Here is a 15,946-nt window from a genome sequence, read left to right as displayed (position 1 = left end):
TTTCAACTCTTGGTATCCCTATTTAAAGGGTTGTAGACTAATTTATTTCAGCTATCAATATTCAACAAAATTATTTTGACTTTCTAGAATTATTTCTAGTTTTTATTTTTCCTCGTGGATTTGAGAAGTCTCTGTGAGGAGTTCAGAGAAGTTTCGTAGATTCGAAGTAGTTATCCCTCCTGAGGAAGATGGTGATCGACCTCATCATGTTCATCCCTGCGTCAATTGATATCAGAGCAAGGACTCCCCTCGGGCCGATGGCAAACAACGAAGATATTGACTAAAATCCAGTGGATGGTGATCTAGGGATTCAATATCTTTTAGAAAGAATAAAAGTTTTCCACCAGGAGAGTTAATTGACCATGCAAGGGCTGCAGGTAACCCTCGACCGTTTTGTGGATGCACTAATTCCGCCCTAAGCCCTAGGTAATGTTCAGTTGCTCGTGGTTGCTATACAGCACAACCCTGATTTTCATAGAGCACTACCAATGGTGAATCATAGGGCTATACCAGATAATGCGAGTTCTAGCGACGAGGACCTCAATGATGACTTTGCTTGACAACTAGTCCATAGAAGAGATCGTATAGATTATGTTGAAAGAGACTATTGAGGTAAGGTCAAACTTCCTAATTTTAATAGATTATTATGTATAGAAGATTTCCTCAATTGGCTTGTCGAAGTAGAACAATATATCGATTACATGGATGTGCCAGATCATAAAAAGGTGAAGTTAGTAGCTTTCAAATTAAAATCCGGTGCTTCTGCATGGTAGGAGCAATTATAACTCTCACGTGCTCGACAGAATAAGGCACTCATCTCATCATGGTCGCGGGTTAGACGCCTTCTTCGATCACGATTCCTCCCTAGTGATTAGAGCAAGTATTGTTCCAGCGATATCAAAATTGCTAACATGGGAATCGAACAGTTATAGATTACACTGAAAATTCTAGTGATTGGCAACATGAAACAATCTGTCAGAAACAGAATCACAGAAGGTAGCACGATTTATAGGTGAGTTACGATCGGCAATTTGGGACCGAGTTCAGATGCAGCCAGTCAGGATCGTGGATGAAGTAGTTCAGTTGGCAGATAGGGTAGAAACACAACTTGCAAGAGTTCCTATTCAGCCTTACCCTTGAACTCGAACCCCCATGACAAGTCCTACTTAGGATTCAAAACTGACACGAGGAAAAAAAAACTAGTAACAGGACATACACAACCTTCTGTAACCAGTGGGACTAGTCTATATAGGCTTCAACGCCCTGCAACTCACTTGACCATTAACAAAGAGGGCACTGAAGGTGAGGCCGTAGAAGAAGACCGTGGCTTTGATAAAAATGAACAAGCCATTGACGAAGGAGCACATGCCAAAGAATAGATGAGCGAGGATCGTGGCAAATCTCTAGTCATAAAGCGATTAATGTACACCCCATGGAAAGAATTACATCCATAGTGACATAATATATTACGTACATGGTGCACCATCACAGCAAGGTCTGTGATGTGATCATAGAAAGTGGTAGTAGCGAGAACATCGTCTTGAAAGTGATGGTGGACAAGTTGCAACTACCTATGACAAAACGTCCTTCCCCTTACTCAATTAGCTGGATTAAAAGGGTGAACAAGACCAAAGTAACTTAACAATACACTATCTCGTCTTTAATTGATAAAACTTATAAAGATCAGATACTTTATGATATGGTAGACATAAAAGCGTGCCATATGTTACTCAGTCGACCATAGCAGTCAGATCATGATGCGACCCACCAAGAACGAGATAATGTTTACGTCTTTATTAAGGACGGTCGAAAGATAATCCTTGCCCTTATGGTACCAGAGAAACACCTCGAAGCTTCTAAAGTGGAGGGGAGCTCCCTCTTGACTATTTGAGATTTCATGGAGGAAGCCAATGAAGCCAGCGAGGTATACGTCGTAGTGGTAAAGGGCGATGAATGGAAACCCTTAGACATTCCTCCAAGTTTAAAGCCTTTCCTAAACGAATTTAAAGAAGTCTAGTTCGAAGATTTACTCGATGGATTGCCCCTCATGAGGTACATTCAACATTACATAGGCTTTGTCCCTAGGGCTAGCTTGCCCAACCGCCCTCACTGTTAGGTGAGTCTAAAAGAATATCAGATCTTGAAAGCAGGAGTGAAGGAACTATTCGATACTAGTTAAGTTAAGGAAAGCATGAGTATATGTATTGTGTCAACTCAAGAACTTAATGCCAAGTACAAGAAAAAAGCTAATAAATATCAGCGTCAAAAGTTATCTCAGAATCATGAGCCAAGTTCCTTGAGTAACTCGAGCACAAGTTTTTTTTTTTCGAGCTGAGGGGTCTGATGTATAACGTGTCACAGATACATTCTTAGCATGGTTGGACCAAAAGAAGGTGAACCGTAAATTGATCATAACTTTTGATCCGGGTATCGTTACGACGCACTAGACAGAGTATCAAGAACCGAAGCAGCACAAGAACTCGAGGACAAGTTCTTTTGAAGTGAAGGGGATTGATGTAGAGCAAGTTGCAGACACTTTCATGTCCAAGATGGATCAGAGAAGGTCCGATCGGAGGCAGAAGTCATCAAGACCATCAAAACCTTAAAACAAGCATATCTCGCAAACCAGAATGAGTTACTTGACGTACTATATATGATTTTGTGGTAGAACGAGCTACTTTAGCCAACCAATGGTCAAATTCCATATTTGCAAGATTTATGAGATTTCATCATATCGACAGTCGAATTCCATATTTAATTCCGTTTTTACTATAAATAGTAAGTTTTAGTTTGATTATAACTCTTCATCCGTTAGGCTTTAGGAGTTGCACCCAACATAAAAAGTGCTTAGAAAAATTAGAAAAATAACGTGGTTAAGCCACATAGGACACTTACTATAAATAGAAAATTTACTATTTATAGTAAGTTACGAATTTTAGGGAGTTTTAGTTATAGTTTAATTCCTAAACTTGTTCCAAGTCTTGGTATCCCTATTCAAAAGGTTGTAGACTCATTTATTTCAACGATCAATATTTAACAAATTTATTTCAACTTTCTAGAATTATTTCTAGTTTCTATTTTTTCTCGTGGATTCGAGAAGTCTCTGTGAGGAGTCCAAAGAAGCTTCATGGATTCAAAGTAGTTACCCCCTCTGAGGAAGACGGTGATCGACCTCATCATGTTCATCCCTGCGTCATTGCTGACCACTCCACACTTCCTTTGAAATTTTACATTCAATGGCAGTAGAAGGAGACCAATTCATAAGTAACAAGCCGCGTTAATGGCCTCAATTCACAATTCCTTACCCAACCTAGCATTACTTATCATGCATCGGGCCCTCTCCAAAGGAGTCCTATTAATCCACTCAGTTACACCATTATGCTCTGGTATGTGGCTCACTGTGTTGTGCCTCACGATCCTTTTATCTTTACAGTATCGATTGAACTCCCCAAAAGTGAATTCCCCACTGTTATGTCCTTAAAACTTTCACCTTTCGTACTGTTTGTTTTTTCACCATTGACTCTCATTACTTGAAGTTGGTGAAAATATCAAATTTATTTTTCATAAAATAAACCACATACTTTCCTGTAATAGTCATCAATGAATTAACAAACCATAATGACCCTCCACCAAAAACCACAGGCACCAACCCCTATACATCAGAATGCATATAATCAAGAACACCTTTATAAACATGTTTATCATATTTAAAAAATAATCTTGACTGTTTACCATATATACAATGCTCGTATATATTAAAATCAATACTTTTAAAAACTACAATTAAATAACGGTCAGAAAGTACATTCATGCCCTATTCACTAATGTGGCCCAAGCGTGCATGTCATATACGTGTAGACGTGGAACCCGTTACAAATAATGCAGCTCCACCCAATGAAGTGCTCATAATTAATTTATAAAATTTTCTATTCCTCTATGCCTTCATGACTATGAGTGCCCCCTTTGAAACTTTAAGGAGATGATCGAATCTGAGAAAATTTTACTCTATTGTCTCGAGTCCTTCTAGAGATATCAAACTCTTCCTTAAATTAAGAACGGGTCTCACTTCGGTTAAGATACACTCTATGCTATCAAACATCTTAATGCGCACCGATCTAACACCTACCACTTTATAAGCATTATCATTGCTCTTAAACACCTGACTATCATCCACTTACTGTAACTAATGAACCAACTCCGATGATGAGTCAAATGGTACGAAGCCCCCGTATCCAAAATCCATTCTTCGTCGAATTACCCAGATTTTGATGCAGCAAGCATGTCACTACCGTTTGACTAGATTCTACAATGTTGACTTCCCTAGAAGAACTATCTGAATTCTCCGTCCTCAACTTTGGATTTTGATAATCCTTCTTCATGTGTCCGAACATCCATAATTCCAATACTTCAACTTGCCTTTGCCCTTACTCTTAAATTTAGACCTCAAACGTTAAGATCTACTGTCCTGCTTAGAATTTTTAATTCTCGTAACCCGTGCATTTGCAGAAGTACCTATATCACTATTTTTCTTTCTACTTTACTGTTTTTTTCCTCATCGTCTACGACTGAAGGACTGAGATTATGGTTTTGATGATAATGGTAGTTTTATTGGTGCACAAAGAGTCCTTAAACGACTCATATGAAGCCGAGAGAGAGTTTAGCAAAATACATGCCTAATCCTCATCTTTTATCTTTTCTTCAAAATTCAATAATTTGCAAATCAATATATTGAAGTTACTAATGTGGGCCTCAACATAAGCCCTTTATGTCATTTTTAGATTGAACAATTGAAGCTTCAAGTACAAGCGATTCTTAAAAGATTTATTTGCATAGATGTTCTATAATTTCACTCATATACTTGTTATAGCTTTTTCTCTCATGACATTATAGAGGATCTCATCCATTAAGCACAATTGGATAAATGTTATCGCTTTCTTATCCATCTTGTTAAATTTATCTTCCATCATAGATTTCGGTCGTTTTACAAGAAGGATATTGCCCAATCCTTACTAAACTAGGACACCGGTCATCTTAACTTTCCATAGTTTAAAATTATTTTTACCGGAATATTTTTCAACAATGAACTTCAAGTTAGAAATCATTAATACGTTGCTTTCAGATTTGATCTGCTTCCCAACACTTGCTCTGATAGAACTTGTTGGGGAACTACAGAAGCACATAGATTTAAATTAAGCAAAGTACTACCAATTGCACAACCAAGTCTAAACACAAATAATCCAAATTTTACATGGAAAAACTCTTTCGAGAAAAAACCACTCTACAAAGAGATGAGTAATGCACTACGAAAGTAGAAATTACAAGAGATAGATATTACCGATTCGAACAAGCATCGAATCTACTCCACAAGCCCAAGCTATGCTCTTGAAACCCTTAGGAATGAATTTAGAAAGCCTAGAACTCATCTCCTTCTCCCAAAATCTCAATTACACCCGATATATATAGCCCCATATAGTATCACAATCAGAATAGGAAACAAAACTTGCACTTACGCAATTCTATACGCTCGCGCTCGATGTCACCTTTGATTGGACTTCGATGGCATTGACGATCTATCAATGGCATCGAATACATTCGATGATATCAAGAAAAACACAAAAATGTTCTGATGACAAACCATGGATTTTCTGATTTTTTTTTTCCAATGATATCGAACATCTGTCGATGGCATAGACATCTGTTCAATGGCATTGAGTGGTCTGTCAAATGCATCCACATATACTATTGTTTACTGATTTAAGACATCAACAACAAATTCGAAGAGTATGGATTCGACGGAGATGATTCAACTTAGTCGTCTGATGTGAATGGCATAATCATCTCGACTCCGATCGGATGCAGAACGTGCTGCTGATTTGTTGGAGCTAACTCGGATTAGATGTAGATGAGTCAGCATACATTAGGTGTGATTTGCGGATTTGAATGGTCGGCTATGACATTTCAAATCCGAATGACGATGCGATATGCTACAATGAAAGCCTATTTAGTCGACAAATGCTAATTTGATTGGCAAAATTGAATGTTGATTTGGTTGGCGACAATGAATGCTAATTTAATCGACATAATCGAATTCCAATATGGTCGGGAGGCACTCGGTTGGTAGAAGTAGAAACCATAAACCATACATTCAAATCAATCGAAGAAGTCCAAAAACTGTTGGTCAACGTAGATGTCGTGGTTGGATTGGATGGTTATATAGAGTCGTTGGTGCTGAGCAGGAAAGACAAAAGACGGTGCGGATGAACGAATGTTGTCAAATTAATTAATTGACGGAACTGTAGTGCTGAAACATTCCAAGAAGCAGATCAGTCTCGAAACGGTGAAGAAGTAGATGGACGGAGATGTGAGTTAATCGAGTATATCAGTTAGTTGTGAGGTAGGATTTTTTATTTTTATTTTATTTTACTTTGTGTGGATGAGTGAAGATAGGAGGCATATGTTGAGAGAAAAATTTTCTCTCAACTTCTGATACCATAATAGATAGCTTAAATATGAAAAATTCTCGTTGATCCTTTGATATTTTAAACTAATGTGATTACAACAACCTTTGGATAAACAACATATTTGAATTGAACTTGAATTTGAAAATGGCACCCCGAAAATAGGGTCAATCCAACCATTAGATGCTCCCTTTGTGAATGTGGAGCTTCTGGGTGGCGGTTTATTATTTTCTACGGTGTGCCACACATGATAGTTGGATCTACCTTACTTTTAGTGAATCAGGTTGATTCAACTATTAAATAGGGCACGCCATAAAAAATCATGACCAAGCACCGAAAAGACTTCACATTCAGGTGAAGTGGTACATCTAATGGTTAGATCTGACCTGATTTTTGAGGCATCCCATTTTCTTGGCTGGAAACCATGTTTTAGGTGTGTGATGTTATACAAACACCATGGTGGGCCCACCTGCGGACTAGTTGGATGTGCAGTAGTTTTTTTTTTTTTGTGAGATAATGATCTCCTGGGAATCAGTCCATAAATAACATTACAAGAACTCATCACACATGATGTGTGTAGTGATACTGATAATTTATTCTCTTAGATAGTCTGCATACATGTAGGATAAGGTAGTCATTCTCTCTACTGCGTTGTATGGGTGTTGTGTATACCAAAAGCATTGTTCGGGCATCGAGAAATCCAACATATGGCCAGACATTGACCTTGGGTATTTGGACCTAATTAAAGGCAATCCTATTAGGGACTCTTGATGTTAGGATTTGTGGAGCCTGATCATGAAAGGTGTACTATATATTCATCCAACCATCACTTTCAAGGACAATTTTATAAGGAGTTTTATGTAAAACTTAATTTTTTTTGGTGTAATATATATTTCTGAGAGAGAGAGAAAGAGAGAGAGAGAGAGAGAGAGAGAGAGAGAGAGAGAGAGAGAGAGAGAGAGAGGATGTCATTATACTGAGAGCTGCTTCTTTGTTTTTTCCTTTGAGCATAGTGGAATAGTGTAAATTTATTGACATACCGAAAGAGAACTGAACTGCATAAATCTTTGTTTTGTGGTTTGCATTTTTTTTTTCCCCTTTTGATAGATATTGCTGTATGTGTGGTCGAGAAGGGATCTCTTCTCTCAACACTCAAAAGGGTCAGATATCGCTTGGCACCATCTGTTGCGAGTCCTTGCGAACATGTGACTTGAAGAGTGCAGGAGAGACCCAATGCAAACTGGGTCAATATCCATGGTGGAAGACTTTTTGAAGGTTTTTAGAAACTAATGTAATTACAACAACCTTTGGATAAGCTACATATTTGAATTAAACTTCAATTTAAAACCTCATTATCTCGCTAACCATTCAGAGGAAATTGGGGAGGAGATGTGGATAGGTTGTTAATACTGATCAATTTGGATGTTGCCAAAATTAACTGAGTGATGAGATTAAATCTTTCCTTAGTCTTGTGGTTACAAGCTTGACCACGCCATGATAAGCAATCTAAGGCTAAGATAGGACTATGCCTATAAATATGCATACAGAAATGCTCTTTCGTCTACACATTGATCGAGACGGGTACGAAATTGAGAATTACATTACTTGATGTGGGCCCATTCTAATCTACCCATATAAATCTTCTTGTATACATGTAAATCGTGCATTAATAAAGTAAATCCTAAATTATATCCCACACGACTGTATGTATTTATTGTAACAGTGAAGAGAAAGATATGCTCAAGTTATTCATTTCATTTAGTTTTCTAAAGGCTTTTAAATCTATAAGTTATTCACCTGCAGGTATAATATTGACTACTTGGGGTTGTTAATCTTCCCATTGTTTGTGCCTTCCTATCATCATTCCATTGTCGAGCTTAAATTTAATTCCAAGATGTAGCCCAAGTACATTGGAAAGAAGTCTTGCTGGAACAAACTGAAACTCTTATTTTAAAAAAACAATGGAGCTAGTTCCTCTCTATCAATTCGTTCTTGTAGTATCGCCATTCCTCTTCTTGAAGAGAAAGTGTAGGAGGGTTTATAAATTCAAAACCAGGATCCATTGATAGATACATACACAAGTTGGTGGTTAAGGGATGCATTTAAGACTATTGTCTATATGGAATTGTGTATGGGTTATTAGGTGTAATACACTATGTATAGAAAAGCTCTAAATAAGCTTCCTTGTATAGTCTTGTACGGTAGTTATCTAAACCCACCTTTGGGTTGAAGAAATACAGAAAAACATTATCCAAATTCTTGAGTTTACAGAATCTGTCAATACCAGTATCAAAGTTCAGTTTAAACCCATAAGGTAGTTGTTGCCACTAGAAAATTATGTATGGACCAGTTGGATGTCAACGACTACATTCTTTCACATTTTGAGTATTACATCCAACACATTTATTGAGCCCCTCATGTGGGATTCCCCATAAAATTGAGGCCTATCTAATTATTAGGTGGGCCATACTATAAAATCAATCAACAACCACCCCAAAACCTCCAAATCCATATAATAGCCCATATAATGGTTAAATCGCCTAATTCTTAGGATATACCACTTTCATAATAGTGTGGCCATAGGGACAGGTTGGATGCCGAAGCCTCACCACAGCCCTCATAGAATAACCGGCCTTTATAAGAAGATGAGTTATAAGAGGCCGAGTTGGTCTATCCAAGCCATTGATCTCATGGAACCCATCCTCTCAATTGCTTAACTCCGACCTTCTCATTGTTTTAAAGAAAGAATTGTATGAACAAAGCACATTCAATGGAGGAAAGATCAAAGATTCGATGGCTAGGATCTTCCAATTTGGAGATTTTGGAAGAATGGTCCATCTATGATAGGGCAGTGAGATCAATGGCTTGGATAGAGCAACCATGGCCCCCACATTCATCTAATTATAATTAGGTTTTCAAAAATTATGAAATGGCTGTTGGCATGTATCACCAAGATGAGTCACTGAGGAAAGTTGGTGGAAATCCTTTGAGGAAAGTTCATGGAATCCTTTTCTAACTTCAGTCCTTTTCTAACACATCTCTTGCTTCATCTCATTCAATTATGCATTCCCAAATTGGAGGTGTTTTGGTCTTTTAACGGATGGGATTTTGGACCCTTTATCTCTTTGTTAAAAGGATGTGGTCCACTTCAAATGCGTGGGAACGCAGCAAACGGCCAATCAAGCCTATGGGTTCAGGGGACGCAGATTGCTTACTAAATAACTGAGCACACTAGAGTAAGCTCTGTGGAGCCCACCGTGATGTATGTTTCTTATCCACTCCGTCCATCCATTTTTACAGCTCATTTTAATTCACGAGTACAAAATTGATGCATATCCAAAGATCAAGTGGACCACACTATAGGAAACAGTGGGCATTGAATAACTACCTTTGAAAACTTCTTGGGGGCCATTGAATTACTACCGTTGAAACTTCTCGGGGGCCTAGGAAGGTTTCAACGGTGGAAGTCACTCCTACCGTTTCTTGTGGTGTGGCCCACTTTAGCTTTTAATATACTTCAATTTTGGGCTCATGCCCTAAAATGAGCTGGATGAAAGTATGGATAGCGTGGATAAGGCACATACATCACGGTGGGCCCTAAAAAGTTTACGCAGCACTATAGAGTGCTGAGTAATGCCGAGTAACTCAGTACGCAATCCGCGACCGCGTTCAGGATCCCCTACGTTTATATATAGGGTGGTCCCACGGTGGGCTTTTACTCAGCCGGGCAATCAAGGCCGTTCGTTTATGAAGTGGGGACCAAAAATGCAAAGAAATGGATTGCTGTACACGTTTTGCCCTCAACGTGCATGTGGTGCTACCTGACTAATGGGCAAGCCTGAATTTTAGGGGGACGGTAGGTAGATGAACGGTGGGGACCATCCTATGAGAAAATTCCGAGCATGTGACATGCATTCACGTGTGGTTCGTTTGTGATCCTTTGCATGAGGATTATATACCTAGTATCCTTGGGTTTTGAGTTCTTACAAGTGAGGCCCTTGGTTCCGGTATCTAGACGGTTGATTTGGTGGGCCCCAACGTTGATAAAAGAAAGACGCCAGATTCGGGGCCCATGAACTGAAAAGAAAGGCCAAAGATTAGATGGGTGGGATCTGTCCATCTTGGAGATTTCTGGAGTATGGTGTATCGAGGGAGTGGCCCATCAGATCAGTCTGTCTGCATTCACCGAAAGATGCACTCGCATGTACAAACGGAAAATAAGAGCATAAGATTGCTTCCTTTTCTGTAGCTCGAAGGATCTAGCTTGCGGCAACCACCACCATGGGACAGTGGTCCCTGGTCAAGTGGGACTCACATTTTGGCTTCCTTGGATATGTGGATCCTATATTTGCTTCCAACAGAAATTTTTTATTATTTATTGTAATCTAATTAAGTCATATCATCATACACTGTATTTAATGCAGTGGTGTTGACAACACCGGTGATAACGTGAATGTTGTAAACACGTTGCAGGCACTTTCATGGCAAAGATAGACTAGAGGAGGCCCGTTTGGAGGTAGAAATGATCGGCTTTAAGAACATAAATTGGAATGAGTTTTTGGACATATCAGGTATGATTTTGGGGTAGGAGAAGCTACTTTAGCCAACCAACCCTGTATGGCCTGGTTATCTATGCTGGGTTGCCCACGCCAGATTTACTAGATTCCACCGTATTGAGGGTTAAAATTTTCTTTTTATTTTATTTTTACTATAAATAATAAGTTTTAGTTGGCATATAACTTTTGATGCTTTGAGTTGTAGGAGTTGGGTCCAACATAAAATAGGCTAAGAAAAGTTAGAAGAACAACATGATTGGGCTAAATTGGATATTTGCGCCGAAAACCACAAAGTCAAATAGTAGTAATGGTGACCGTTTATAAATACTAAGTTTAGTAATTGTAGTAAGTCACATTTTTAGAAAGTTTGAGTTAGAGTTTGAGTCTAAAACTTTATCTTAAGTTTGAGCTCATTATTTAAAGGTTTGTGATTTTATTTTTTATGAATAATTAATTTATTTTAAATTTATTAATTGAGAAAATGCCAGACGAAGACGTCGAGTATAAATGCCTTCTATGATCAACAGATGTCCTATTGGGCCAAGCTTGACTCATACCAACCACTTCCACGATGCACATGAGGCGCACATGACATGCTTGCCGCTCAAATGGCTGAACTTCTATCACTATTGATTCGGCAAGTCATTCATTGATTCTTCTCGGTTGAAAAGAAAAATGAGTGAGTTTAGCTACTTCAACTAGCCAAGGGCATTTGATTCGAATATTTCCTTCTATAAAGCTCCGTGGATTCATACTTAGTTATTTCCCAAAAAAGACGCTCTATAGAGAGTGATTTGGGGTGATGATTACCTGTAGAAGAAGACAATGATCAACCTCATCACGTCCCTTCATGCTGGACCAATCAGGCTGCAGGAAAATAGGAATTTCTTGATTGTCGATCCGGATTCGTGCAAGAAAACATGGCAACAGCAGCAATCAAACCATCCAATGAATGCACATCTGATCAATGACTGCGAACCGACCGACCCTTGCATTCTAATGTCCGTTGGGAGGCCAGATTAGAAACAGCTGTTATCATCCAACGGTGGAGTTATAACGCCATGGGCATCCTAGATCAAATCAACACTTCTGATTACCTGTCGGTGACATCACGTAGGGTGGATTTCTGGAGAACTCCATTTTGAGGCGCTCATGCAAGTTACCAGCCACACGTGCCAAAACTCTGCATTTGTTTAATGCCCGCGTCTTTATTAACAAAAACACACGTGCTGACACTGCATACACGTGAGGTATCCAGGACGTTATCAGACCGTCCCCTCTATGCACGTATCTATCTTATCCTTTAAAAAAACCAGATAGTTGATTATCATTTTCCTGTCCAGCCGTACATGTGGGGCCCACCTCATAAATGGACTTGCCAGATATCAGGCTATTTGAACTTTGAGATGGGGACCACATCATGGACGTCCGAATCCCGCGTGCAAGAGTACATTGGCACGTGTGGATCTTGGAGATGGGAGCATATCCTTTCACCCATGTAAAATATCAACTTGTTGTAACCAAACACGGCCATGCATGCAAAAAGGCAAGCTTGAAAATTCATCTTCCCTTCCCGAGGCCGGTCTGTTCTTCTGGTCCTTTTTTAAAATAAGCTTGTTCTACAAGGGTTAGTTGTGGGGCCCACCCTAGTGCTTGTGTGGCATCTAACCTATCTATTTTGTCTCCTCCCATCCAACCATCACGTGCGTCACCACGTGAATATGGAGGTTTTTGGGTGATTGTCAATTATTATTAGTGGTGAGGCCCACCTAATGAACAGGTTGGATGGGATACCCACAACAGTGTGCGTGCTCCATATAGGGTATAGGGTATAAACAGGTAAATGGGTAGTGAAAAAGCAGGTGAATAGCTTTCACACGCAAGTGAATAATATTTTACTGGGAGGTGAATAACTTTTACACATCTTCTAGAATAAGCTAATGGTAGTTTTTAAACCTTTAATAGTGGAAGAAAAGCATAGAGTATCCAATAGCAGGGAATAGCTATATTATAACCTAAGCATTAGGCATCCTATCCATGCCCTGAAAGGAGTAAAAATAACAGCATGGAATGTCTCTTGGATCTTGTTCTCCCACCTTTATTATATCCTCTCTCTCTCTCTCTCTCCCCAAGTCTCATTTCATGTGACTCAGCAGCTAGCTGGTGGAAAAGCTCTCTGGCTCACAATGATGTATATGTTTATCCACGCCGTTCATACATTTGCTGGCTCATTTTAGGGAATAAGTCTAAAAACGAGGTAGATAAAAAAAAAACTCAAGTAAGCCCCACTATAAGAAAGAGTGGGAATTGACCAATGGTTGAAAACTTTTTAGGAGCATAGAAGTTTTGGATCAAGCCGATATTTTTATTGCCCTTCATCAAAGTCTATGTGACCTTATGTACATGTTTGATGGCTAATAAACATCAGTGGGCCACAGGAATGTTTCACTTGAGCTTTGGATCAGCCTCATTTTTTCTCCTGCCCTAAAATAAGCTAAAAAATAGATGACCAGCCTAAATAAAACACATACATCATGGTGGAGCCCACATAACTTTTCCACTAGCTTGGTGGTGCTTGGTCACTACCAATCCGAGTCCCATTTCAAGGGACGCGGCTTCAGTGGATCCCCCAGTCCACTGAGGTCGGTCTATGGCTCCCTAACCCCACATGATGCATGTGTCACACATCCATGTTGTCATCTGTTTTGACAGTAGGGCATGATTCCAAAATTGAAGTTGTCATCTGTTTTGACAGTAGGACATGATTCCAAAATTGAAGTGGATTGAAATATTAGGTAAAACATACCAAAAGAAACAGTGTTGATTGAATACCCACCGTTAAAATCTTCTTGATAGCCACTGAAGTGTTTAGTTTCCATCCAACTTGTTAATAAGGTCATAAAGACTTAGATGACAGGACTATATAAATATCAGCTTGATCCAAAAAAATTGTGCCAAAAATTTGTTGGCCCACGAGAAGATTTTAATGGTCATTCATCACTGTTTCTTATGGTGTGGTCCGCCTGAGATTTAGATCTGCTTCATTTTTTGCCCACAAAGTGGAACTAGTGTGAGGTGGCATGGATGTTAGAGATTAGGGCCATTTTGTTATGGAAATGATTTTGGTTAATAATATTTTAAATAAAAAAATTATATATGTGTGTGCGTTAAAAAACTTGGTTTTTCACCTTTATGAATAGTCTCATGTTGTATAGAACAAAAGAAAAAATCATCTTTAAGTAAGGTGTTGAGTACTTTAATATTTGCTTGGTGAGATAAAGGAGTGTTGAGGCTTTCGTACTGGAACACATGCTTGTGTGCACAGGCACGGTCACATTCTCGGTGCGAGGGCGTCGGCATGTGAAGCAGTGTAGCTGTAGATATGCTAGTGGCACACTTTGCACTTCATAGTGCGTATCGTGTCGCAGATGGGTCACTCCCACGTGACCTTACACGAACCAGCACGAGGCAATTGCAACAGTGGCTATGTGACATGAGTTAGGTGGTTGGGTTCAAAGTTGAGAAGTGTTATGGGGAAGAGATCTAAGAGAGATCTCTCTAACTTATATAGGAGCCGTGGAGCTGTTTAAGAAGCCTGATGTAATTGATCATGCAATAATTAATCAAACCATATAGAAACTGTTGAATGTGGCTAGCCCAACAATCAGAAATGGCTAACCACTATGTCTAAATGACTATCATGCAACTAGTCTCCCACATGCAAAATGGTTAAAAACTGTAAAAAAAAATGGCTAATTTCTCACCAACAGTCAAAAATAGTTTATTATATTTATGACCCTACTAAAACGTTCAGTCATCCTTGCCTATATAAATAGAGCTTAACTGGTTCATTCAATCATCACAAACAAACCAATCCAACCAACAAGCTCCAAGTATTCTCTAATCAGGCCATCAGGTTTAAGATGAACCTAAGCTAGCCAATAACAACGGGTCCATAAGAATCAAACCAGTGCGGTGGTATAAGCCAAACAAAGCTAATCTTCAGCTTTCTATCTCTCTTTCCATTTGGAATTTTCTTTTTAGCTTTCAATATCTACTAGTAAAACTATGTTTACAGAGTTCCACCAGTGATTCCTTCAGGCTTGCTGAACGCAAAACCATACATATGCTTGTCGTATCCTAAAAGCTATTTGCCTGCAACCTATCAGCAATATCAATTACTATGAGAATGGGCGAATAAAGCATTAAGAACGGCGTGATCACACGTGCTTCAACATGTCCATACTATTATATTATATAATTTTTGGTTTTCAATTTCCTTCTATTTCACAATTCTATGGTAATTATAAATCTGTAATGTGAGATTATCAAATCTCAACACATTTATCAGCCAGCAAGTGTACGCTCTAAATATGTTCCAGGCCAAAGCAAATATTAGCCCTTGATCAGACGGATCACAATTTGATGAGAAAAATAAATTAAGCACAACTTTTCAAATTCAATATAGATGTGTGGCTGGCACATACTACCCTGGTTTTTGGTGTATGGTATGTAGACAGTGTTCACTGCCTAACAATGAATGGCCCAGATCCATCACACGTGTGCCATTCAAATGGGACACACAAACACGCATCCCCATTCTGTGCACCAGTCTCTCACCCACATGTAGTGGTACGCACGCATGCATTCAAAGAAGAAAACAGGGATGGTGCACAAGAAACTTTTTTTCTTTTTTCTAATACATGTACGTTAGTTATATGAAGAGACGAAGAAAGGAAATAAAAAATCAAAGGGGAACGGAAAATCACTAGGAGTTTCTGGTTGATGTGAGTCTGCAGAAGAGGGGAGGAATCCACTGGGTTGGAAGGGTGAAACCCCAAAAGAAGCAAGTATCAGTGGTCCCACGTATCCTACTGACTTAGGTCGGAGAAAGCATTAGTCGCAGTTGTAGTTTTTGCAATGACTCACTCT

At 39.0% G+C, this 15,946-nt stretch overlaps 1 protein-coding gene across 1 annotated transcript in view; it reads right to left on the bottom strand.

Moving 5' to 3' along the window:
- Positions 1-15,500: 15,500 nt before the first annotated feature.
- The window catches only part of LOC131237581 (zinc finger protein WIP6-like), a 2,336-nt gene continuing 1,890 nt past the window's right edge, over positions 15,501-15,946 (bottom strand). The window contains exon 2 of the mRNA XM_058235426.1: positions 15,501-15,946. This exon is cut by the window's right edge and continues 1,237 nt beyond it. The gene's annotated coding sequence lies outside the window, so the exon portion shown is untranslated.

Source organism: Magnolia sinica, chromosome 2 (genome assembly GCF_029962835.1).
Source record: "Magnolia sinica isolate HGM2019 chromosome 2, MsV1, whole genome shotgun sequence".
Lineage (NCBI taxonomy): Eukaryota > Viridiplantae > Streptophyta > Magnoliopsida > Magnoliales > Magnoliaceae > Magnolia > Magnolia sinica.
This window is presented reverse-complemented; position numbering and strand designations above follow the sequence as displayed.